The following is a 24595-nucleotide window of genomic DNA, read 5'->3' as shown; positions in this document are numbered from 1 at the left end:
AAGATTAAAATATACATATAAATTGTAAACATTATTTTCCATTCTGAAACTTAAAGGGTTAAGGTCCTAAGAAATTTCCAAAAATGACACGATAAAGCTAATGGTTCCCTAATTTAATAAGAGTTACCTAAAAGTATAGCATTCCTTATTAAAACAAAGCACAGGATTAATGTTTTAGTGGAAGACATAAGAAGAACAGTCAATGAGGTGCAGAGTTTCATCTGTCTCTAGGGCCCTTTTTCACCAAACACCACAGAAACCCCTTCAAAATTATACAGCTCTTAAAAAACAGCTATACAAACTCTTTTGTTCACTCAGCACACCAAAAGAAGTTAACCTTTGCAGAAGAACTTTACTGAATAGTGATGAACAAATAACTATAGAATATGTAACAGGAGAGAGAGTTTTTTAAAGTTTAGGTTTCTGTTTTGTTTTCTGTTTTTTGTTTGTTTTTAAACCCACATAATAGCTAGTTTCAGAGACTATGTACCTTGTCTGCCTTTCTTCCCTATCAATTGCTTGATCCCACTAGCAACACTCCTGGGGACCTTATCCTCTCCCACGTCAACAATTTTAAGAGACTCTCCCCTTGAGATTGTCTACTAAGTGCCAGTTTCCAATCTAAGGAGACATACAGTATCTACTGTGTTCGATGCAATGACAGCCCCTCCTCACCGAGGAGACAGCCAGTCCACTGAGAAGTGGCACATTATTAGTACACCAATACCTTATCCACACAAACACTATTCTCAGCGCAAAGATTATATACCTACATTAATGAATTTTTAATTTCTTTACAGAAAGAAACATCTAGCTTATTTGATTTGCAAAGACTATTAGAGCCTTTACCTTCACATCACAAGGCACATTTAACTGTACAAAGCAAAATCAACACTATTTCAAAAGGTGTTGCAAACAGTAACAATATAATGTAATATAAAGAGCAGTCAATTTCAAAGGAAAATTTTTGAAAGTAAAAGCAATCAGTATTTAATTAAAAAGGATATTATCACTGCTTGTTTCAGTGCTATACAGATATAGCCGGGTATGCTATTTGAATGCACAAAAAGTAAACCTTCCAGGAAAAGTACAACATAGTTAAATTCCAATTTAATATATTACCAAACAGTATGCAAATTGTGTGATTAAAACCTTCCAAGCCTAATTAGTGGTTAAGAATGAACCAGGAGGGACTTCCCTGGTGGCACGGTGGTTGAGAATCCGCCTGCCAGTGCAGGGGACATGGGTTTGATCCCTGGTCCGGGAAAATCCCGCCTGTGCTCTAGAGCCCATGAGCCACAACTGCTGAGCCCACGTGTCACAACTACTGAAGCCTGAGGGCCTAGAGCCCGTGCTCTGCAACAAGAGTAGCCACCACAATGAGAAGCCTGCGCACCGCAACGAAGAGTAGCCCCCGCTCACCGCAACCAGAGAAAAGCCCACGTGCAACAATGAGACCCAACGCTGCCAGAAGCAATAAATAAATAAAATAAATAAATTAAAAAAAAAAAAGAATGAACCAAGAAGCAAAACTGCCTAGATGCGTGTCATTTAACTTCTCTATGCCTGCTTCCTCATCTGTAACATGGGGATAATAATAGCACCTACCACATTAAGTTGTCATCAGGATTAAATGATTTGAAATATGCTTGATACATCGTAAGCATTACAGGTGCTTGTCATTAGGGTAACAGTAATTTTAAAATAATCAATCCTACAGAAAAGCTTTTATTTACGCCTTAAAATGCTAAAACTCTACAGTGACCTTCAATTGACCAGTGTAGCTGTGTAACAACATCACCATCTACCCATTGGCAGGCACAAACCTGAGGGCTGTCCATGATACATCCCTCTTTTTCCTTTCCCCTAAATTTAACCAATAACGAAGGTCTTAAATTTGTCTTCATTCAAAATCTACTGATACCATCCCTATTCTCATCACCACCATCTTATCTCACTTAAAGTGGTATCGAACTGGTCTCCCTTCTTGCCCCCTCCTCCAAACCAGTCCTCACAGAGTAGCAACTGAATAATACGGTTAAATGTAAATGTGATTGGGCTTCCCTGGTGGCGCAGTGGTTGAGAATCTGCCTGCTAATGCAGGGGACACGGGTTCCAGCCCTGGTCTGGGAAGATCCCACATGCCGTGGAGCAAGTAGGCCCGTGCACCACAACTACTGAGCCTGCGCATCTGGAGCCTGTGCTCCGCAACAAGAGAGGCCGCGATAGTGAAGAGGCCCGCGCACCGCGATGAAGAGCGGTCTCCGCTTGCCGCAACTAGAGGAAGCCCTTGCACAGAAACGAAGACCCAACATAGCCAAAAATTTAAAAAAAAAAAAAATATATATATATATATAAATGTAAATGTGATTAAGTTACTCTCCTTAAAATCACTGATACAGAGCATTAACAACTAAAATCCTACACGTGCCTCATAAAATCCTGTACTCACTGCCAAATCTCTCCTGCCCCATTTGGTGCTATTTTCCCCTGTGTAAACTACAAATAGACAAACTAACCTTTTTTCAGATCCTTATGCTATTAAGCTCTTTCTAGACTCTTATTTCACCCATGATATTCCTCTGCCTGGAATACTCTTTCCCATGTTGTTACCCTAATTAATTCCTTAAGTTTCAGTTTAAATGTCATTTTCTCAGGAATATCTTCCCCCAAGGTTCCTAACCAAACTTAGTCCTCCTACACTCTCCCAATCTTAATCCACCCATCATTTGACTATTTATGTAAGTACTTATTTATTACATGTCTCCCCTCCTAGATTGCCAATCCTCTGCTTAAAACCCTCAATTAGTTCCCCACCATAACCAGAAAATAGAGGAAAAAAAATCTTCTAAATTCCTTACCATAGCCTCCACAGTTCTGTGTGATCTGGCCCCTGCAATCCGGCCCTCTTGCTATTCCTTGAACAGGCCAAACCTGTTTCCCACCCCAGAATCTTTGTCCTGTGTTCTCCCCCATCTGGAATGCTCTGTCCCTAGAAATTTACGTGGCTTGCTTCTCCATCATCTAGGTCTCAGTGCGAATGTTATCTCCTCCATGTGGCTTTCCTCAACCACTCAGTCTAAATTACAGACCCCTCTCCATCACTTTAACAAAACAGTGTTTTTTCCACAGCCCTTTTCAGTATTTAAAATAACTTTTTTCATTTGTTTACATGTGTGCCTTATATCTCCCCCTCCATAGAAAACATGTGCCACAAAAATAAGGATCCCAATCACCCTACTGACCACTCTCTTAGAACACGCTTGGCACCTAGCAGGTGCTTAATAAATATTTCTTGAATGAATGAAATTTACATATTTTACTCAGGAGTTTTACACATGTCCCTACCTATTTTATAAGCAAATTTGACAATCACATAATTAGTTTGGGGAAATACTTCTAGCAACTCAAGAGTAGTATATTTATCACAAAATTACAATTAAAAGTATGAAGTTCTACCAAGTAACACATTTTAATTAAAAAGAACTCAAAACTAATAAGTGCTAAAGTATCGTAATGACCAAATTTGGAGATTGCTGATTTTTTAAAAACCAACAAGTAGTCTTATTCTTAATGTAAAGAAAGCATTAGTTGGTTTCTTAAAAATAAAAATAAAAACAAACCATTTGGCAGGAAATCTTTGTTACCTGAAAATTTCACCTAAATTAATTGACTACAGTGGCCAGTTTTCTTTTATTAGCACGAATAAAGATAGATATTGCAGATATACAGGCAGCATGTTTGTCACTATTTCTAGTCAACAGACCTCTAAAGGGAAGTGTAGCGAATATGTTTCACAGGTATCATGGAGTACGATGACATGATTCAGCTACATTTACTCCCCCATCATAATTTCTCTACTAAATTTGGACTAACTACAGATAAAGTACTTCATTCTTCAAACACTGATACAGGCCACCATATAAAAGAGAATTATATACAAATTTCTTTAGAATACCTATAAATATTAATACTCTGTGTTCACCTACAATTAGAAGTCTTCTTAAATTTAGCATTACTTAAGATTTTAAACCGAAGTTAAAATCTATGTAGAGAATAGTGATTTTATCTCCACTCTTTAATGCCAAGAGATTGCTGGGAAAAGATTTCAGCCCTCCAATAGACTTTCCTAATTCACTGTTTCAAGTCAGTTCTCCCCGACGTGGATCTTTCAGGGTCAAAGCTGAAAGACACCTACAGACAATCAACTGTTTCTCAAATATTTCTCCATACCTTAACACTAAGCATACCTAACCTATTTACCACAAGGCCTGCAAAAAGACACTGTCTTAGTAAAAAAGTGGGGAAAGAGAGATGACTAGGTGGAACACAAGAGGATTTTTAGGGCCATGAAACGATTCTCTATGATGCTAATGGTAGAGCTATATCATCATACATCTGTCAAAACCCATAGAATATACCACCCCCAAAGTGAACCCTAATGTAAACTACGGACTTTGGGTGATAATCATGTGTCAATGAAAGTTCACTGATTGTGACAAGTGTACCACTCTGGTGAGGGACGCTGATAGGGCGAGAGGCTGCAGGTGTGTGAGGACCGGGGGTGGGGGGTCAGGGGTTGGGGGGTGCGCATGCGTGTGGCCAGACTCTACTTTGTGCTCAATTTTGCTGTGAACCTAAAACTGCTCTAAAAAATAAAAGTCTATTAAAAAAAAAAAGACACCTGTCTTTTTTTATTGCTATTTAATCATACTTTACCTTAAATTTGCCAAATTCATACATTCAGCACATATTCCAACAGGAAAATTTACACTTCAGGACTGACCTAGGTACATTTGCAAACTTCAATCTTAATCATAAACTACGACAATAAAAAGGTGCTACAAATCTGCATTACAATGTTCCTAACATTAGATTACATCAACCCAAAACTAAACTTGTAGAAATAGAAACAAGTAAAAAGTATTTCATTTTTCAAAAGCAGTGAAAGTATATTTTAAGTTATTATTCACATTCCAAATAAAAACTTGTAACAAATTTTTATGGAGAGTAGCCTGGACTCAGTGCACTCAGTCTATCTATAAAAATTAGCTATTCAACAAAAGCAAAGTGATAGTTTGATGTCTGGTACTTGGACCTCAACATTTATACTCCATAGCAAAATGAAAATAGTATCTAAGTATTCAAAAGTTTAATCCAGCCCATTTTTTAAAAAATTTATTTATTTTTATTTATTTATGGCTGTGTTGGGCCTTCGTTTCTGTGTGAGGGTTTTCTCTAGTTGTGGCAAGCGGGGGCCACTCTTCATCGCGGTGCGCGGGCCTCTCACTATCGTGGCCTCTCTTGTTGCGGAGCACAGGCTCCAGACGCGCAGGCTCAGTAATCATAGCTCACAGGCCCAGTTGCTCCGCGGCATGTGGGACCTTCCCAGACCAGGGCTACGAACCCGTGTCCCCTGCATTGGCAGGCAGATTCTCAACCACTGCGCCACCAGGGAAGCCCCCAGCACATATTTTAAAAAGCCTTAAAAAGGTTATACCATGGTAAACCTATTTGTAGATATTTATTATAAGAAACAAAGATGCTAACACAGATATATAAGTTGGCTGATCAGTGTTATTTATGGTAGTGAAAATTAACGTTAAATTTTTTTTTAATATTTATTTATTTATTTATTTATTTATTTATTTATTTATTTGGCTGCGCCGGGTCTCAGTTGTGGCATGTGGGATCTTCACTGCAGCATGTGGGATCTTTTTTTTTTAGCTGTAGCATGCAGGATCTAGTTCCCTGACCAGGGATAGAACCCAGGCCCCCTGCATTGGGAGTGCGGAGTTTTAATCACTGGACCACCTGGGAAGTCCCTAATGTTAAACGTCTTAAAACTGGAAATTGGCCTATTTTTTTTTTAAATAAATTTATTTATTTTTGGCTGCGTTGGGTCTTCGTTGCTGTGCCTGAGCTTTCTTTAGTTGCAGCAAGTGGGGGCTACTCTTCGTTGTGGCACATGGGCCTCTCACTGCGGTGGCTTCTCGTTGCAGAGCATGGGCTCTAGGTGCGCGGGCTTCAGTAGTTGTGGTCCATGGGCTCAGTAGTTGTGACACTCGGGCTCTAGAGCGCAGGCTCCGTAGTTGTGGCGCACGGGCTTAGTTGCTCCACGGCATGAGGGATCTTCCCGGAGCAAGGCTCAAACCCGTGTCCCCTGCATTAGCAGGCGGATTCTTAACCACTGCACCACCAGGGAAGTCCCAGCCTAATATCTTAACTACATGTTGACATATTATGCAGCTTTAAACCACATACACACATTTTAAAAAAATCAAAGATAGTCTTCAAATCAGTATAAAATAAGTGGGGAAAAGGCAAATCACAAAGTAGTACAAATCTTCCCCAATTCTGTTTTGCCTTGTTTTTAAAAACACAGGTACACTTACTTGGGAGTTGCGGGGGAGAGAGAAACAACATTTGAGGCTTCTTCTTCCAGTCATTAGAGTAACTGCTACCAGACTGGCCCTCTGCCACAAACTATAAATCTAAACAAAATATATGAGGCACCTTTTTTCAAGCACTGGACAACAGGCAGAAGAGAGTAATCCTGGAGAAAAGGTCACACACACACACCCCTCCCATCCACTGCCACACTCTGCTAAGAACAATTTCCTAAACACAGCATGGGGAACCAAAGCACAAGCAAAGATCTGAGTTCAGGACTACTAAAAGCAGTTGGAAGCTGTGCAGCAGGACGGAGAAAAAGGAACTATGCAGAGGTAGAGCCCAGAAGTCCTTGGCCAAGGGTGATAAGCTTCACAGGTGCAGGGGAACACACTATGCAAGGCTTACCAAAAAGCAGCAACTACAGGGTTGTAAGAAGAACAGAGATACCAGAAGTCAAACAGTACTGGGACACTGTGGCATTTTGGCCCAGCCATGATGAACAGATGAACACTTCAGGCATCAAGCTGAAACACCAGAAAGGCCACATCTTCGAATCAAAGACCCTGTTCTAGAGTAAGGCCTACTGAAGATACACCCAAACAAAGCCTAATACTAAGACTTGAAAAGAGGGGAGACACTTTGGAGATTTAGTCACCCTCAAGTTAGGAGGATTGCCTCTAAGCTTTCCACAGATCTACACTAAGAAGTATAAAGCCAAGCCTCCAAAAGCTCAAGAGCAATTAGTAACTGAACTGCAAGTGACAACAAAAACTAGATAACAGAATCCAGAATCTCCACAATGTGTAACGTAAAGTATATGATCAGAAATTATTAGAAATGCAAAGAAAGAAGAAAATGTGGCCCACAGTCAAGAAAAAAAAGCGGTTGATAGAAAGCAATCCTGGGACTTCCCTGGTGGTGCAGTCGTTAAGAATCCGCCTGCCAACGCAGGGGACAAGGGTTCAATCCCTGATCTGGGAAGATCCCACATGCTGCGGAGCAACTAAGCCCGTGAGTCACAACTACTGAGCCTGAGCTCTAGAGCCCGCGAGCCACAACTACTGAGCCCGAGCTCTAGAGCCCGTGAGCCACAACTACTGAGCCCGCGTGCCTAGAGCTCGTGCTCCACAACAAGAGAAGCCACCTCAGTGAGAAGCCCGCGCACTGCAACAAAGAGTTGCCCCCACTCACCGCAACTAGAGAAAAGCCCGAGCACAGCAACAAAGACACAACACAGCCATAAATAAATATATAAATAGATAGATAGATACATAAATAAATAAATGCAATCCTGCAATGGCCCAGATGTTCAACTTAGCAGATAAAAGCTTTTAAGAAGACATTGTAAATATGTTCAAGGATTTAAAGGAAAATAAGTTCTTAATAAGTGAATACTTAGGGAGTCTCAGCCAATAAATAGGCTATTAAAAAACAAATGAATATTCTAGAACTGATAAGTACAATAATTAAAATGAAATATTCACTGGATAGACTTAACAGCAGATTGCAAACAGCAGAACAAAGGGTCAGTGAACTTGAAATCAGACCAAAGTTCTCTAATTCAAAGAAGAAAAAGAAAAAAGAATGAAGAAAAACTAACGGAGTCTCAGGGACCTGTAGAGCTACATCCAATATGCAGTTAGAGTCCCAGAAGGAGAACAAAGAGAAAAAACATTGAAAAAATATTTGAAGATATAATAGTCAAAATGTTACTAAATTTGGTGACAGAGACTTACAGATCCAAGAAGCTCAGCAAACCTCAAGTAGGGTAAACACAAAGAAAACCACATCAGTCAGACTGCTAAAAACCAAAGGGAAAGGGAAAATTTTTAAAGAAGTGGTGTGGTGGGGACTTCCCTGGTCACGCAGTGGTTAAGAATAAGCAAACATGGGTTCGAGCCCTGGTCTGGGAAGATCCCACATGCCGCGGAGCAACTAAGCCCGTGCACAACTACTGAGGCTGCACTCTAGAGCCTGCGAGCCACAACTACTGAGCCCACGTGCTGCAACTACTGAAGCCCGCGCACCTAGAGCCCGTGCTCCGCAACAAGAGAAGCCACCGCAATGAGAAGCCTGCACACCACAACGAAGAGTAGCCCCCACTCGCTGCAACTAGAGAAAGCTCAGGCACAGCAACAAAGATCCAATGCAGCCAAAAATAAATAAATAAATTTATAAAATAAAAAAAAAAGAGTGGTGTGGTGGAGGGAATAATTCAAATGACTGCTTCTCATCAGAAGCAATGGAAGCCAGAAGACAATAAAACAATATCCTTAGAGTGCTTAAAGAAAAAAAAGAATGTCAACTCAGACTTGTATATTCAGTGAAAGTATTATTGAAAAATAAAAGCAAATAAAGAAAATGAGCAAAAGAGCTAAGTGAATTTGTTACCAGCAGATGTGCACTACATGAGATGCTAAATGATTCTTCAGGCTCAAAAGAAATGATACCAAATGGAAAGCCTCTTCATTCCCTCCTATAGTATCCAAAGTAGTAAATAAATGGGTACAAAAATAAAAGACTGGTTGTTTCCCCCAAGTAATTTCCTTAAGAGATAACTGATCATTTAGAAGAAAAATAATAGACTGTAAGGTGGGGTTTTTAAAAATTAAGACAAATGTTGTGGGGACAAATAATTAAATTCATTCTAAGGTTATTATGATTTTGAAGTGGAAACTGGTAAAAACACTGATTCTAAATGGACTTCGATACATTAAAGATGCATATTGTTAGCTATAGAGCAATGACTAAAAAAATAAAGAGGTATAGCTAAATAAGCCAGTGAGGAACCAAAATGAAATATTAAAAAATATCCAATTAACCCAAAGAAAAAACAAGACAAAATGAACAAATGGAAAAGAAATAGGAAGATGGCAAACTTAAACCCAACTAAATCAATGACTAAATTAAATGTAAATACACTAAACATTCAAAAAAGACAGAGATTGTCAGACTGGATAATAAAAGCAAAACTATATACTGTGTATAGTAGGGGCACTTTTAATATAAAGAGACAGAGATAGGTTGAAAGTAAAAGGTAGGAAAAAAGATACACATGCAAATAACCATAGGAAAAATGGTGCTGCTATATGAATGTCAAAGTAGACTTCAAGAGTAAAAGTATTTTTAGATATAAAATGGGTCAACATCAGAAAAACATAAAAACCCTAAATAAGAGATTTAAAATACATGAAGCAAAAATTTAGACAATTAAAGAGAAAAATAGACAAATGCATAATCATACTTGGAGATATTAACAACCCTCTCTAAATAACTGCTATAAGGAGACAAAAAATTACCACTAAGACTACAGAACATGGGGACAGACACCAAAAACAACGGGAACTACGAACCTGCAGCCTGTACTGAGGCAAACACAGTAAGTTAAGCAAAATGAGAAGACAGAGAAACACACAGCAGATGAAGGAGCAAGGTAAAAACCCACCAGACCTAATAAATGAAGAGGAAATAGGCAGTCTACCTGAAAAAGAATTCAGAATAATGATAGTAAAGATGATCCAAAATCTTGGAAATAGAGAAAATACAAGAAACGTTTAACAAGGACCTAGAAGAACTAAGGAGCAAACAAACAATGATGAACACCACAATAAATGAAATTAAAAATTCTCTAGAAGGGATCAATAGCAGAATAACTGAGGCAGAAGAACGGATAAGTGACCTGGAAGATAAAATAGTGGAAATAAGTACTGCAGAGCAGAATAAAGAAAAAAGAATGAAAAGAACTGAGGACAGTCTCAGAGACCTCTGGGACATTAAACACACCAACATTCGAATTATAGGGGTCCCAGAAGAAGAAGAGAAAAACAAAGGGACTGAGAAAACATTTGAAGAGATTATAGTTGAAAACTTCCCTAATATGGGAAAGGAAATAGTTAATCAAGTCCAGGAAGCACAGAGAGTCCCATACAGGATAAATCCAAGGAGAAACATGCCAAGACACATACTAATCAAACTATCAAAAATTAAATACAAAGAAAACATATTAAAAGCAGCAAGGGAAAAACAACAAATAACACACAAGGGAATCCCCATAAGGTTAACAGCTGATCTTTCAGCAGAAACTCTGCAAGCCAGAAGGCAGTGGCAGGACATATTTAAAGTGATGAAGAAGAAAAACCTACAACCAAGATTACTCTACCCAGCAAGGATCTCATTCAGATTTGATGGAGAAATTAAAACCTTTACAGACAAGCAAAAGCTGAGAGAGTTCAGCACCACCAAACCAGCCTTACAACAAATGCTAAAGGAACTTCTCTAGGCAGGAAACACAAGAGAAGGAAAAGACCTACAATAACAAACCCAAAACAATTAAGAAAATGGGAATAGGAACATACATATCGATAATTACCTTAAATGTAAATGGATTAAATGCTCCCACCAAAAGACACAGACTCGCTGAATGGATACAAAAACAAGACCCGTATATATGCTGTCTACAAGAGACCCATTTCAGACCTAGGGACACATACAGACTGAAAGTGAGGGGATGGAAAAAGATATTCCATGCAAATGGAAATCAAAAGAAAGCTGGAGTAGCAATTCTCATATCAGACAAAATAGACTTTAAAATGAAGACTATTACAAGAGACAAAGAAGGACACTACATAACGATCAAGGGATCGATCCAAGAAGAAGATATAACAATTGTAAATATTTATGCACCCAACATAGGAGCACCTCAATACATAATGCAAATACTAACAGCCATAAAAGGGGAAATCGACAGTAACACAATCATAGTAGGGGACTTTTAACACCCCACTTTCACCAATGGACAGATCATCCAAAATGAAAATAAATAAGGAAACACAAGCTTTAAATGATACGTTAAACAAGATGGACTTAATTGATATTTATAGGACATTCCATCCAAAAACAACAGAATACACATTCTTCTCAAGTGCTCATGGAACATTCTCCAGGATAGATCATATCTTGGGTCACAAATCAAGCCTCGGTAAATTTAAGAAAATTGAAATCGTATCAACTATCTTTTCCGACCACAATGCTATGAGACTAGATATCAATTACAGGAAAAGATCTGTAAAAAATACAAACACATGAAGGCTAAACAATACACTACTTAATAACCAAGTGATCGTTGAAGAAATCAGAGGAAATCAAAAAATACCTAGAAACAAATGACAATGGAGACATGACGACCCAAAACCTATGGGATGCAGCAAAAGCAGTTCTAAGAGGGAAGTTTATAGCAATACAATCCTACCTTAAGAAACAGGAAACATCTCAAATAAACAACCTAACCTTGCACCTAAAGCAATTAGAGAAAGAAGAACAAAAAAACCCCAAAGTTAGCAGAAGGAAAGAAATCATAAAGATCAGATCAGAAATAAATGAAAAAGAAATGAAGGAAACGATAGCAAAGATCAACAAAACTAAAAGCTGGTTCTTTGAGAAGATAAGCAAAATTGATAAACCATTAGCCAGACTCAACAAGAAAAAAAGGGAGAAGACTCAAATCAACAGAATTAGAAATGAAAAAGGAGAAGTAACAACTCACACTGCAGAAATACAAAGGATCATGAGAGATTACTACAAGCAACTCTATGCCAATAAATTGGACAACCTGGAAGAAATGGACAAATTCTTAGAAATGCACAACCTGCCAAGACTGAACCAGGAAGAAACAGAAAATATGAACAATCACAAGCACTGAAATTGAAACTGTGATTAAAAATCTTCCAACAAACAAAAGCCCAGGACCAGATGGCTTCACAGGCGAATTCTATCAAACATTTAGAGAAGAGCCAACACCTATCCTTCTCAAACTGTTCCAAAATATAGCAGAGGGAGGAACACTCCCAAACTCATTCTACGAGGCCACCATCACTCTGATACCAAAACCAGACAAAGATGTCACAAACAAAGAAAACTACAGGCCAATATCACTGATGAACATAGATGCAAAAATCCTCAACAAAATACTAGCAAACAGAATCCAACAGCACATTAAAAGGATCATACACCATGATCAAGTGGGGTTTATTCCAGGAATGCAAGGATTCTTCAATATACGCAAATCAATCAATATGATACACCATATTAACAAATTGAAGGAGAAAAACCATATGATCATCTCAATCGATGCAGAGAAAGCTTTTGACAAAATTCAACACCCATTTATGATAAAAACCCTGCAGAAAGTAGGCATAGAGGGAACTTTCCTCAACATAATAAAGGCCATATATGACAAACCCACAGCCAACATCATCCTCAATGGTGAAAAACTGAAACCATTTCCACTAAGATCAGGAACAAGACAAGGTTGCTCACTCTCACCACTATTATTCAACATAGTTTTGGAAGTTTTAGCCACAGCAATCAGAGAAGAAAAAGAAATAAAAGGAATACAAATTGGAAATGAAGAAGTAAAGCTGTCACTGTTTACAGATGACACTATACATAGAGAATCCTAAAGATGCTACCAGAAAACTACTAGAGCTAATCAATGAATTTGGTAAAGTAGCAGGATACAAAATTAATGCACAGAAATCTCTGGCATTCCTATACACTAATGATGAAAAATCTGAAAGTGCAATTAAGAAAACACTCCCATTTACCATTGCAACAAAAAGAATAAAATATCTAGGAATAAACCTACCTAAGGAGACAAAAGACCTGTATGCAAAAGATTATAAGACACTGATGAAAGAAATTAAAGATGATACAAATAGATGGAGAGATATACCATGTTCTTGGATTGGAAGAATCAACATTGTGAAAATGACTCTACTACCCAAAGCAATCTACAGATTTAATGCAATCCCTATCAAACTACCACTGGCATTTTTCACAGAACTAGAACAAAAAATTTCATAGTTTGTATGGAAACACAAAAGACCCCGAATAGCCAAAGCAATCTTGAGAACGAAAAATGGAGCTGGAGGAATCAGGCTCCCAGACCTCAGACTATACTACAAAGCTACAGTAATCAAGACAATATGGTACTGGCACAAAAACAGAAATATAGATCAATGGAATAGGATAGAAAGCCCAGAGATAAACCGACGCACATATGGTCACCTTAACTTTGATAAAGGAGGCAAGCATATACAGTGGAGAAAAGACAGCCTCTTCAATAAGTGGTGCTGGGAAAACTGGACAGGTACATGTAAAAGTATGAAATTAGAACACTCCCTGACACCATACACAAAAATAAACTCAAAATAGATTAAAGACCTAAGTGTAAGGTCAGACACTATCAAACTCTTAGAGGAAAACATAGGCAGAACACTCTATGACATAAATCACAGCAAGATCCTTTTTGACCCACCTCCTAGAGAAATGGAAATAAAAACACAAATAAACAAATGGGACCTAATGAAACTTAAAAGCTTTTGCACAGCAAAGGAAACCATAAACAAGACCAAAAGACAACCCTCAGAATGGGAGAAAATATTTGCAAATGAAGCAACTGACAAATGATTAATCTCCAAAATTTACAAGCAGCTCATGCAGCTCAATATCAAAAAAACAAACAACCTAGTCCAAAAATGGGCAGAAGACCTAAATAGACATTTCTCCAAAGAAGATATACAGATGGCCAAGAAACATATGAAAGAATGCTCAACATCATTAATCATTAGAGAAATGCAAGTCAAAACTACAATGAGATATCAACTCACACCGGTCAGAATGGCCATCATCAAAAAATCTACAAACAATAAATGCTGGAGAGGGTGTGGAGAAAAGGGAACCTTCTTGCACTGTTGGTGGGAATGTAAATTGATACAGCCACTATGGAGAACAGTATGGAGGTTCCTTAAAAACCTAAAAATATGGCTTCCCTGGTGGCGCAGTGGTTGAGAATCCGCCTGCTAATGCAGGGGACACGGGTTCGAGCCCTGGTCTGGGAAGATCCCACATGCCGCGGAGCAACTAGGCCCATGAGCCACAACTACTGAGCCTGCGTGTCTGGAGCCTGTGCTCCCCAACAAGGAAGGCCACGATAGTGAGAGGCCCGCACACCCCGATGAAGAAGTGGCCCCCACTTGCCACAACTAGAGAAAGCCTTAGCACAGAAACGAAGACCCAACATAGCAATCAATCAATCAATCAATCAATCTTTAAAAAAGTAACATTTAAAAAAAAAAAAACAACTAAAAATAGAACTACCATATGACCCAGCAATCCCACTACTGGGCATATACCCTGAGAAAACCATAATTCAAAAAGAGTCATGTACCGAAATGTTCATTGCAGCTCTATTTACAATAACCAGGACGTGGAAGCAACCTAAGTGTCCATCAACAGATGAATGGATAAAGAAGATGTGGCACATATATACAATGGAATATTACTCAGCCATAAAAAGAAACGAAATTGAGTTATTTGTAGTGAGGTGGATGGACCTAGAGTCTGTCATACAGAGTGAAGTAAGTCAGAAAGAGAAAAACAAACAAATACCGTATGCTAACACATATATATGGAATCTAAGAAAAATAAAAAGAAGGTCATGAAGAACCTAGTGGCAAGACGGGAATAAAGACACAGACCTACTAGAGAATGGACTTGAGGATATGGGGAGGGGGAAGGGTAAGCTGTGACAAAGTGAGAGAGTGGCATGGACATATATACACTACCAAACGTAAAATAGCTAGCTAGTGGGAAGCAGCCGCATAGCACAGGGAGATCAGCTCAGTGCTTTGTGACCACCTAGAGGGGTGGGACAGGGAGGGTGGGTGGGAGGGAGGGAGACGCAAGAGGGAAGAGATATGGGAACATATGTATATGTATAACTGATTCACTTTGTTATAAAGCAGAAAGTAACACACCATTGTAAAGCAATTATACTCAAATAAAGTTGTTAAAAAAAAAAAAGACTACAGAACAGATAGCCCTGTCCACATGGTAGATGAGCCACATGTAATTTTTAGTTTTCTTTAGTCACATTAAAAAGTAAAAAGAAGAAAACAATTTTAATATTACTTTATTTATTAACCCAATATACCCAACATACTCTCATTTGGACTCAAAATCAATATTTTAACATTAAGATATTTACATTCTTCTTTCATACTGTCTTTGAAATCTACTGTGTATTTACACTTACTTTCAATTCAGACACTAAATGCTTATCAAAAACACATGATCACTTAGATTGCATAAAATTTACAACTGAAGAGGTAGATTCACATACACAAGTTGTTCCAAACACACTTAAAGTTTTCCAATAACTGAATCAAACACCTAAAAATCATTTTCCATTGATATGTACATCCATACTGACAAAATTACTTGTTTTTAAAATATAAACTAAAATTAAATTTAAAATTCATTTCTTAATCACAGTACCCATTTTGCTTTTTTTTTTCCCCTTTAAATTTATTTATTTATTTATTTATTTTTGGCCGCATTGGGTCTTCGTTGCTGCGCACGGGCTTGTTGTGGCGAGCGGGGGCTACTCTTCATTGCGGTGCGCGGGCTTCTCACTGTGGTGCCTTCTCTTGCTGTGGAGCACGGGCTCTAGGCACACCGGCTTCAGTAGTTATGGCACACGGGCTTAGCTGCTCCGCGGCATGTGGGATCTTCCTGGACCAGGGATCGAACCTGTGTCCCCTGCATTGGCAGATGGATTCTTAACCACTGCGCCACCAGGGAAGTCCCCATTTTGCTTTAACATGCATATAATTGACCGAGGCTGACCATTTTTCCATGCATAATGTTTGTTTCCTCTTGTATGAACTGTCTATTCATAACCTAGGCAGCTTTAAGAAAACAAAGAGTGTAAATTACAACCCAGAAGTCCCTTTAATTCTATAGTAGCAAATTATTAAATGCTTAAACAGTGTATTTTGCAGATAGTTTTCAAAAAAAATGATGTGCTGCTTGCATATTTTAGAGTACAGTGGGGTACCTTGTATACAATACATAATTAATGTTGGCAACTAATCAAAAAGGTTTATAGTTCCTATATATTTGCTTACATAATATATCTATGATTTACTTCTTACAGAATGCTCAGTCAGGAACATTTTGCTTCAGTTTAACATTATAAAGCAAATTGTGTTTTTCCCATAGGAATAATGTGGTTCCCTCAACTGAAGGGGGGGTAAAAAGCTGGAACTGCCTATAAACACACAACAGATAGCAAAACTGGTTAAAGCCCCATCGCTGCCTCTCTTATAAGCACAAACAGGCAAAGCCTCAAATTGAAATGGCTTTACTTTCAATAACCCTACCCTGCTTTCATGACCTTTATTACAATTAAGATTCCCACAATAAAGGTCAAAATTCAAATTTATAACTATAAACACTATGACCAACTCGAAATTAAGGATCATTGGCTAATGAGCTGACGTTAATAATCCAGCAAAAAAATCTGGAGTCAGTGCTTAGCACAAAAAAATGTACTCTGCTCTCTACTTTTTTTATATTTTCTTCAAATTTTGGAACTTTTTTCCTTTAACTATGACCTCAAAAAAAAAAGTATATCATCAAAAGTCAAAAAAAATTTTAAGTAAAAAAATTATCACTCTAGAAATAAAGCATGGCATTTTAAATCTACAGAAGTGAGGAATAAAAGAGTACGAGTTATATTCCAGGTTCAAACTATCATGTTCAACAAAGTACAGTTGTGAAAGACAAAAAATATAACTGAAGAAACATAGATCTCTAAGTCAATACAATTACCATCATTTTTGTTAAAAGGGACAGACTGATTAACAATGTGGGAAAACTTTGATAGAATGTATGTATCAGCAAATCCATAAAACTCTGAACCAAAGAGACCATTTTCTTAAAGGCACTATGTACAGTCTTCAAAATGCTTAAAAACTGGATAAGTGAGCTATCAAAGGAATAGGTTTTTAGCTTCAAAGATGATTTGAGAGGTTTAGAAAGAAAATTGATCAGCACTGAAAATTCAGTGGGAACTGTTAAATGCCATTACAGATGGACTGAAGAATTTTCCAGTAATGTTACCTGGAAGTTAAGAAGGAATTCACTATTTGAAATCACTATCAACAAAACAAAGTTTTTCAGGAAGTGAATGCATAAGTAAAGCCAAGCAAGAGACAGCAATGCATAGTTTCAAGGCAAACTTGACCTAATTGTTAGAATCTCACTCAAAATAGTTCAGCAACAAAGCACTTTCAAAGTGGAAAAAGCAAGGAATCACTGAAGACAGCATTTGCTATTCAAAGTTTTAAAGCATCACCAAGCAAAATATGAACCAGATGATAATAACTTTGGATATATTTATAAGGTCTTTGGAATAATGCAGACCTCCTAAACTTGCTAAAGCAAATTCTACCAGGGAAAGAGGGTCTCCTGACTTGCATTTTTATCTTGCTCTTAAGAAAAGGCCCTGGGGAATTCCCTGGCCGTTCAGTGGTTAGGACTCTGAGCTTCCATTGCAGGGGGCACGGGTTCAACCTGGTCAGGGAACCAAGATCCCACAAGCCCTGTGGCACGGCCAAAAAAAAAAAAAAAAGTCAATCAATTAATTCAGCCAATCTAGTTCAAGAAAAAAAAAAGCCCTTAAAAGATTGTGTTAGTATTAAGTATATAATCATTACTAAGTAATAATATATTTATATTTATGCTAGATATCTAATTTATGCTCTTAATAAATGCCTGAAATTTTCTTGTCCAATTTTCTTTTCATCTGTTTTCAAGATCAAGCATGATATAGAATGAAATAGATTCCCTAAAACAAAACTCAATTAGAAACAATGCAAACTTACAGGAACTAATGATCTGACTTAACACTGTTTACCCAGGAACCAATTAAGTAGTAAGGTCTAAGGTCGTGCATAAAGAGAATCCAGGTGGTCTTCACTGCCTAGAAATGGGGACTTCAAAAAGGCAGCAATGCACAATGACTACTAAGACTACTGAGCGAAAAGCTGATGGGATAGATTATAATGGCTAGACTAACGCCTAACCTCCTGAATCAGTCTTAACATTACAAAGAGACAATCAAAAGTTTTGTGGTTTCTGATGCGATGCATCAGGAAGCATAAGACACCGTCAAAGATGTATGTCTGAGGAAAAATTTTTTAAAACATGAAACTGATCAAGCCTCTAGATCTAACTATGGGAAAGGAAAGATAAGAGACACGTTCACCACCACCACCACCACAGTGATGGAGTCAGAAAACTCTAGAACATAGGAAATTCCACTGGACAAACAAACCTGGACAAATAAATTGCAAGAGCAAAGGGGGAAAAGTGGGGAAAAAAGGGGGGAAAGAGACTTAAGAGCCGTATCAACCAAATGCAGTATGTGGGCCTTGTTCAAGCAAATCAACTATAACAAATTTGAAACAATCAGGGAAATATGAAGTCTGGATATTTGGTATTAAGGAATTATTTTTCTAGCATGATAATAGTACCACAGCTATGTTTTTTAAAAATCTTTAACCTTTTAAAGACACAAAACATTCATACAATCTGTTATTTGCTTCAAAATAGGCTGGTAGGGAGACTGGCTATGGAAAATAGATAAAACAAAGTGGCCATTATATTGATAATTGTTTAATTTGGGAGATGTATATACACAGGTTCCTTATGTTGTTCTCTTTACTTCTCTACATATTTGAAAATTCCGTAATAGTTAAGTTGTTTATTTTTTTAAGTGGTGAAGCTAACAAAGGCTTTATTAGGAAATGAAGTAGATCTAAGTACGAAAGATAGAGATACAGGCTACAGCTATTAGAAGCGAGAAAAAGTCTCTCAAATATTCTAGAACACTACTTCTCAATCTTTCTTCTGCTTCCACAGCATTTTAGTGATTGGGAGGGGCAGGAGGGTGGTGTGAAGGATCAAAACAAATGTTTTCAAAATATACAAGGTAAAGTGACTATAAAATTCTGAACCTACCCCATCACTCCCCTCACCCCACTTCTCCAGAAATACAGTTCTAAACACATATCAATTCTTGCCTCCTAAAAGCTGGAAGAAAAAACCCTATTCTAAGAAATGTATTACTAGTTGGCTAACTAAAAGAATATACTCAGTCTTTAGAAGGGAGAACTGAAAAGAATCAGGTTTAAAATCAAATGCATTAAACCCCTAAAAAGAAAACTTTAGGCCCAGATGGCTTCACTGGAAATGTGGTGAACTACCAACCATTTAAGAATGAAATTATACAAATTCTACACAGACTTTTACAGAAAAAAAAGGAAAGGAACATTTTCCAACTCATTTTATGAAGCCAATATAATTATGCCAATATCAAAACCAGACAAAGACATTACAAGAAAACAAAACTACCGACCAACATCCCTCATGAACAGTCATAAAAACCCTTAATCAAAATCCAGTATTCAGAATACATAAAGAACTCTTACAACTCAATAAGAACAATTTTTAAATGGGCAAGAGACGCTTCAAAGAAGATATATGAATGATCAATAAGCACATGAAAATATACTCACACCATCAGATGCTAAGGAAATACAAATTAACACCACAGTGATATACCACTACATACTCACTGAAATAGCTAAAATTTACAAGACTGACAAAAATAGAGTTGGTGGGAAACAACTAGCACTCATATATATTTCTGGTGAGAGTATAAAACGATACAACCACTTTAAAAAACTTTCTGGCAATACATTATATAAAGTTAAGCACATACCATACAACCAGCAATCACGCTCCTAGGTACTTAAAAGAGAAATTAAACATATGACAACAAATAACTCAAACACAAATGTTTGTATATTGGAGAAGCGGACATTTTTTAACTCCTACAAGTGTTTTAAGTTTTAAGCATCAAGAGACTATGCATACACTCCCTAGAATGTCAAGAAATTTTAGGACATTCAAGTTCTAGTACAGATGCTTGAAAATTAGCTTCAATAGAGCTGGAAGAACTGAGGCCTGGATATTGCCCCACGCCGCCAAGGTGACCCAGCAGATCTGTGACAATGTGCATGCTGTGAGCCACAATAGTGCTTGAGTCTCAGCCAATCTTCCCAGTGTAAACACGGCTGCTGCTTCCCTTTCCACCTTCTAAATCTCTAATACATTTCTCTTTCAGCCAATTCCAGCTCAAATCATTCAAGGAAACATGTTTCTGGCTCAGCTGATCTCACACAACCCCAAGTCACCATAGTAAGTAGCAGATGTTACAAAATCCTATAATCCATACAGTCATAAATGTATATTTCTTTGAAGCTCACTGATTCCAGATAAACCTGGGCACTAATTTAGACTTTACCTCCAACCAGCATGTCAACTTTAGGAAGTCACTTAAACAACTTGACTTTAAGATATTGCGCTGGCTAATTAAGAACATTTTGATGATATCTCTAAATTGCTTTCCAACTCCATTATGTCCTGACTCTAAGATCTACCTTCTTCTTATTTTTTAATTTAAAAGAACTGAGTATAGAAAATTCAACCAATAAACATGATCTTTGATCGTTGTGCATACCTGTATGTTAGTTCTAAATGTGTGAAGTTTTACAATACTTATTTTTTAGAGATACATACTGAACTCTTTGTGGAGGAAAAGACATGATGTGTAGGATTTGCTTCAAAATAATAAGGGAAAGAAGGAAGTGCCAGGGAAGAAAGGGAGTAAACATGAAACACAATAGGCCATAGGGACTTCCCTGGTGGTCCAGTGGTTAAGACTCCACACTTCCACTGCACGGGGGGCAGGTTCGATCCCTCATCGGGAACTAAGATCCTACGTGCCACACAGTGCGACCAAAATAAACAACAAAAAAAAGGCAAAACAATATAAAAGGTGAATTCTAAAGGGCTTCCCTGGTGGTGCAGTGGTTAAGAATCCGTCTGCCAACGCAGGGGCCATGGGTTTGAGCCCTGGTCCGGGAAGATCCCACTTGCCGCGGAGCAACTAAGCCCGTGAGCCACAACTACTGAGCCTGTGCTCTAGAGCCCGCGAGCCACAACTACTGAGCATGCGTGCCACAACTACTGAAGCCCGCGCGCCTAGAGCCCGTGCTCTGCAACAAGAGAAGCCACCGGAATGAGAAGCCCGTGCACCACAACAAAGAGTAGCCCCCGCTCACCACAACTAGAGAAAGCCTGCGCACAGCAACGAAGACCCAACACAGCTAAAAATAAATTAAAAAAAAAAACAATAGGCCATAAATTAATAATTGCTGAAGTTCGTAATTGTTGAATGTGGGAAATGGGTTCATTACACTATTCTCTCTACTTCTGTATGTGTTTGAAATTCTCCATAGTAAAGTGTTTATAAAAAATAAAATTAGGGCTTCCCTGGTGGCGCAGTGGTTGAGAGTCTGCCTGCCAATGCAGGGGACACGGGTTCGAGCCCTGGTCTGGTAAGATCCCACGTGCCGCGGAGCAACTAGGCCCGTGAGCCACAATTACTGAGCCTGCGCGTCTGGAGCCTGTGCTCCGCAACGAGAGAGGCCGCGGCAGTGAGAGGCCCGCGCACCGCGATGAAGAGTGGCCCCCGCTTGCCACAACTGGAGAAAGCCCTAGCACAGAAACGAAGACCCAACACAGCCATAAATAAATAAATAATTAAAAAATTAAAAAATAAATAAAATAAAATTAGCCTCAATACTTAAAATTAAATCTAATATATCACTCACAGGGCCTTCAGAGATTATGCAGCCAAATTCACTCTTTTTAAAGATAAGGAAAACACAAGACTAGACCACTGTTTGGAGGGAGAACTGGGCGTGGTCTTATTAATTTAACGTTATTTCCTCTATATTAGTGCTTCTCAAACTTTTAAAATGCATATGAATCACCTGGGGATCTTGTTAAAATGAATATTCTGATTCAGGAAATCTGGGATGGAGCCTGAAACTGCATTTCTAAATAACTTCATGGTGATGGCAACATCAATGGTCCTCTGAACAGAACAGAGTACCAAGGATCATGATATTTTAGAGGTATTTAGTACGTAAAGATCGTTCAGTTTACTTTACTTCATGTAGTTTCTAGTGATGCTACTGTTTTCACTGAAGGAAAAAAAAGTTTTCAAGCTAAACTATAATCCTCCATTTTTCCTGGGAGACTGCTAATACTCTGATAAAACTAAACACTCCAGTCAAAGTACTGTGGATTCCGTATAAAGTGAAAAGAGGCAGTGTACTTAGACATCCCTACTTTAAGAATATAAATGTACTAATTTGGTCTGGAGTCATCATCAGTCACCAGGGTGAGCTTTTAATAGCAGGCTTCCCTCTCCCTGCCCAAAAAGATGCCGCCTGGAATAAGAATACTGACAAAGACACAAACTTGGACTTCAAAAAAATTTAAGGAGAGAAGCAGCTACTACAAGAAAGGGTTTAACTATTTGCTCCTATAAAATAATGTTATTAATAACTTATAAAGTTAAATTTCTCTCATATAAAACTGGAACTATGATGCAAACTGCAAAAATAAAAACTATAAAGACTCCAGAACGGGCTTCCCTCGTGGCGCAGTGGTTGAGAATCTGCCTGCCAGTGCAGGGGACGCGGGTTCGAGCCCTGGTCTGGGAGGATCCCACATGCCGCGGAGCAACTGGGCTCGTGAGCCACAATTGCTGAGCATGCGCGTCTGGAGCCTGTGCTCTGCAGCAAGAGAAGCCACGCACCGCGACGAAGGGTGGCCCCCGCTTGCTACAACTGGAGAAAACCCTTGCACAGAAATGAAGACCAAACATAGCCATAAATAAATAAATAAATAAAATTAAAAAAAAAAAAAAGACTCCAGAAGACCTACTAATAATGTCAGATATCAGATACTTTCCCCCATCAGCTTTGCCCACTTGACCAACAAGACCATCCTAAATAACCAAGCTTTAAAAATACTTTTAAAGAGCATATAATGTAGTTCATATTTCCTTCTTTCATTACTATCAAATCAGGAGATAAACAAAAAGTTGTTTTCCTATAAGATTCAAACATTTTTCACTTGAAATCTACTGTTTCCACAGTAACCAGCACTGATGTCACAGAATCTTTGCTGTTCCCATTTAAAAAATACTGAAGATAAAAATGCTTTTACGCATTTATCTAAACAGATGAAGAAAATTGTAAAATAGATTACAAAATATTTTTCCCAAAGTTTATCATCGAATATTAACCAGCTCTTAAAGCATACATTTAAATAAGAAGTATACTCCATAGAATACATAATGGTTCAGGAGACTCTAAGCAACAAGACAAAAATTCAGAAAAATTCTATTTAGGTTCCGCAACTTAGAATCCTCAGTAAGGTTCTTCTCTATTTTCTTCTAAAGGAAAGTCTTGCAGAAAATCTCACCCAAGTCACCCAAAGGGTCTGGCATCGTTTGTACCTTTTTTCAAAGGGTGGGGAGATACACTCTTGTTCTGTGGTCCAGATTTTTAAAGAATTAGAGTACACAATACTGAAACTTTTTGAATTTAATTTTTCGATAAGTTACTTATATGCTAGAGGAATTCTTACACAAATGCACAGAAGAGACAAGGTTCCTTGTTCACTGAAGTATTGTTTGTAACTGCAGAAAAAAAAAACTGGAACCTAAATATCCACGGATAAATGAACCACGAAATAGAGAATTAAAATTAATGAACACGATTAAATGTGTACACATAGATAAAACTCAAAACCAATGTTGAATGAAAAAACAAAATCAAGCCACAAATACATAGTTCAAGCCACTTGCTAAAAATTTTTAAATATAGCACTATACCATATATTGTTTATGGAAAAAAATAAATATATATATTATAGGACTATTAAAAAACCAGGAAACATACATCCTAACTTCAAGATAGGTGTATATCTAGGGAGGGAGGGAGGGAGGGAGGGAAGAGGAAAAAAGAAAGATGTCAGGAGAACACTAACTGTGCGGTAACATTTTATTTCTTTAAAAAAAGGATTCAAAACAAATATGGCAAATATTATGTATCAGATCTACGCAATGGGCACTTGGGCATCTATTATATTTTCCTCTGTCATTTTTTGTAAGTTTGAAATACATTACAATTGTTGCTAACGAAGCATTTTAAGGTGCTAAAGAATTTACTTCCATAGGGAACGGAACTCAGTTACTGAATGACTGTAACTTTATGCTGGGCGCTGTGAGAGGAATCCTCTCAACAACTCTGCGACTTAGCAATTATCCCCACTTCAGAGAAGAAATGTGGACATTCAAAGAAGTTTAAAAAAGAAAAAAAAAATTTTCTTCCAAGATTCTACAGCTAAAAAGTAGTATAGGAATCAA

The 24595-nt window shown here is 37.9% G+C and overlaps 1 protein-coding gene and 1 long non-coding RNA gene across 5 annotated transcripts in view; both read right to left on the bottom strand.

The window, feature by feature from the left end:
• Window positions 1-24595, bottom strand: part of ATL2 (atlastin GTPase 2) — a 70225-nt gene that overhangs the window by 34392 nt on the left and 11238 nt on the right. The gene's annotated exons all lie outside the window — the stretch shown is intronic.
• LOC309644286 lies at window positions 3700-16138 on the bottom strand. Its single transcript, XR_014254350.1, has 2 exons — window positions 8363-16138; window positions 3700-7434 (listed from the first exon to the last, which is right to left on the bottom strand). It is a non-coding gene; the product is annotated as an uncharacterized lncRNA (long non-coding RNA).

This window comes from Balaenoptera physalus (assembly GCF_965194825.1).
Source record: "Balaenoptera physalus genome assembly, chromosome: 15".
In the NCBI taxonomy this organism is placed as follows: domain Eukaryota; kingdom Metazoa; phylum Chordata; class Mammalia; order Artiodactyla; family Balaenopteridae; genus Balaenoptera; species Balaenoptera physalus.
This window is presented reverse-complemented; position numbering and strand designations above follow the sequence as displayed.